This window comes from Phyllostomus discolor, chromosome 8 (genome assembly GCF_004126475.2).
Source record: "Phyllostomus discolor isolate MPI-MPIP mPhyDis1 chromosome 8, mPhyDis1.pri.v3, whole genome shotgun sequence".
Taxonomy (NCBI): domain Eukaryota; kingdom Metazoa; phylum Chordata; class Mammalia; order Chiroptera; family Phyllostomidae; genus Phyllostomus; species Phyllostomus discolor.
In genome coordinates, this window is record NC_040910.2 from 71,172,529 (window position 1) to 71,175,767 (window position 3,239).

Sequence of the window (3,239 nt, forward strand, 5' to 3'; positions counted from 1 at the left end):
GGAGAAGCTCTGCAAACCATAGAATTCCCTTTGTAAGAGACATTTATATACGTATACAAGGGAAATCTCCACCTGTAAGGGTGTTTCCCCCTCTGTACCTCAAATAATGATTCAGTCTCTAGAAACTCTTAGCAAAAGAAAAGGCAAGAATTTACAACTGCATAACAACTTACCTTTGTTTACTGTGCTTTTCCTAGTAACCCATTACTGACTCCCCAACATCTTTTGTCTTTAGTTGAAGATGACGTTTAAGGTGATGGCTTTGACTGTTTTAAAGAGCTATTCAGTCTTCCTGGATTTCTCCCATGTACAGTGGTCCCCATTTAACACTAGGGATATGGATTAGGTCCCGAGAGCCACCTGTGGATCCCTGAAATCACAGGTAGTACTGAACCCTATATCTCAGACATGGGCAAGAATAGGTTTACAGCTGTAAGTATATGAAACAGAGTTTATTCTTGTATTATTATTTGTTTATTAATTATTGTGTTATTTATTTATATTATTTGTCTTCTTATTGTTAAACTGTTTTTAAATTTATTGATCCTTAGAGGAAGCATGGTGGGGAGGGGAGAGAGAAAAAAAATGAGAAAGAAACATTGATTTGTTGTTCCACTTATTTGTGCATTCATTGGTTGATTCTTGTGTCTGCTCTGACCAGGGATCGAACCCACAACCTTGGCATATTGTGAGGATGCTCTAACCAACTGAGCTACTCTGCCAGGGCTTCTTATTATTATTGCTATTATTTTGTATCCTTCCTTATGATTTATCTTTTAGGTAATGATGGCTGATTTTTTTTAAAGATTTTATTTATTTATTTTTAGAGAGGAGAAGGGAGGGAGAGAAACATCTACATGTGAGAGACACATCAATTGGCTGCCTTTCACATTCCCCCAATCAGGGACCCAACCTGCAACCCAGGCTTGTGCCCTGACTGGGAATCGAACTGGCAACCTTTAAGTTCATAGACTGGCACTCAATCCACTGGGCTGCACCTACCAGGGGTAATGCCCCTTTTTTATTACAAAATCATAAGCATGTAATTCTGTAACATAACAATATTACACTCAAGCACACCATCTGACATTTTAGGTGAATGTTCAAATTGTTGTCCATCTCATGTGAGACATTCACATAACCTACCAACCACACTCTTCTGTCAGACCCTGTATATTTGTGTCAGAGATGAGAAATAAATTTGACTAGAATTCAGGGGCCTTGTTGGGAGTGCTGTGGTGTGGAATATATTGAGATATCCTTCTAAAATGAAGAGTAAATTTTTGCATCTGGTTCCTTTCTATAACCAAGAAAGAGACAATACCTCGTGGGCTTCTGGATTTTGGAGGCAACATATTCCTCATTTGTGTTACTTTGGTGCATTTAGTGAATGACCCAAAAAGCTGTTTTGAGGGGGGCTCAGAATAAGAAGAAGACTATACAACAAGTCCGGGCTTCTGTGCAAGCTGCCCTGCCACATGGACCATATGATCCAGTAGACACGATGGTATCTGGAGTGTCAGTGATAGAAATGCTGCTAGGTTGGTTACACTGGACAGCTTTCATCGTGGAAGGGGGAGGGGTTTATTCTTACTGGAACAGACACTCTGGTTATGTATTTGCCTTTCCTGCATGTAATGCTTCTGCCCCAGCTACCACTGTGGACTTCCAGAATGACTTATCCGTACGTCATGGTGTTCCATACCACATCATTTCTGATCGAAGTGTCACCAGGAAGGGACTGAGCCGAGACAGGTCTGTCCTGGAATGGTTTGGAATGGGTGGGTTCTTTTTTTTTTTCCTTTCCTCTTATTTTTTATGTATTTTTATTGTTTTCTATTACTATTTTTAAAAATTATTATTTTTACTGGCTGGCATAGCTCAGTGGATTGAGTGTGGGCTGTGAACCAAAGTGTCGCAGGTTCGATTCCCAGCCAGGGTACATGCCTGGGTTGCAGGCCATAACCCCCAGCAACCACACATTGATGTTTCTCTCTCTCTCTCTCTCTCTCTCTCTCTCTCTCTCTCTCTCTCTCCCTCCCTTCCCTCTCTAAAAATAAATAAAGTCTTTTTAAAAATTATTATTATTAAATCATTTTTTGTTATTCTATTATAGTTTGGGTAGGTTCTTGACATCACACAGGAATTCAAAACACAATTCCAGGCAATGTTTTTTTTTTTTTTGAGAGAGAGAGAGAGAGAGAGAGAAACATTGATCTGTTGCTCCACTTACTTATGCATTTATTGGTTGATTCTTGTATGTGCCCTGAAAGGGGATCAGACCCACAACCTTGGTGTATCAGGACTACGCTCTAACCAAATGAGCTACCTGGCCAGTGCAGGTCTAGATGATTTTGAGAGGACATTTATTAAAGCTTGGAACAAAGCTTTAATAAATGCTTGTTTCAAAGGTGAAACAAAGGGCTTAGGATAGAAGAAGAAGGATCACAGCAACAAGAGAGAGCCTACATGGAGCTATTTTGGACCTTTAGATAGGTGAGGAAAAGAATCGAGCTTTGCCCTGATGATTAGTGATGTTGAGCATCTCTTCATATGTCTATTGGCTGTGTGTGTCCTCTTTGGAGAAATGTCTACTCAGGTCCTTTACCCATTTTTAAAAATATTTTATTTATTTATTTTTAGAGAGGGAAGGGGGGGTGGGGAGAGAGGGAGACACACATCCATGTGCGGTTGCTGAGGGTTATGGCCTGCAACCCAGGCATGTACACTTGGCTGGGAATCGAACCTGCAACACTTTCGTTCGCAGCCCACACTCAATCCACTGAGCTATGCCAGCCAGGGCCTTTACCCATTTTTTAATTTGATTGTTTGTATTTTTGGTGTTGAGTCCACTAATTACCTAATGATTTATCTTTTAGGTAAAACCACAATGAGGTATCACCTCACACCTGTCAGAATGGCTATCATCAATAAATCAACAAATGAGTGCTGCAAGGATGTGGAAGAAAGGGACCTGCATCCACTGTTGGTGGGAATGCAGATAGGCGCAGCCACTATAGAAAGCAATATGGGTTACCTCAAAAAATTAAAAATGAAACTGCGATTCCCAGCAACTCTACTTCTGGGGATTTATCTGAAGAATCCTGAAACATTAACTCAAGAGAATATATGTTCACTGCAGCATTATCCATAATAGCCAAGATTTGGAAGCAGCCCAAGTGCCCATTAGTAGGCAAGTGGGTAAAAAAGCTGTGGTACATTTACATGATGGAATACTA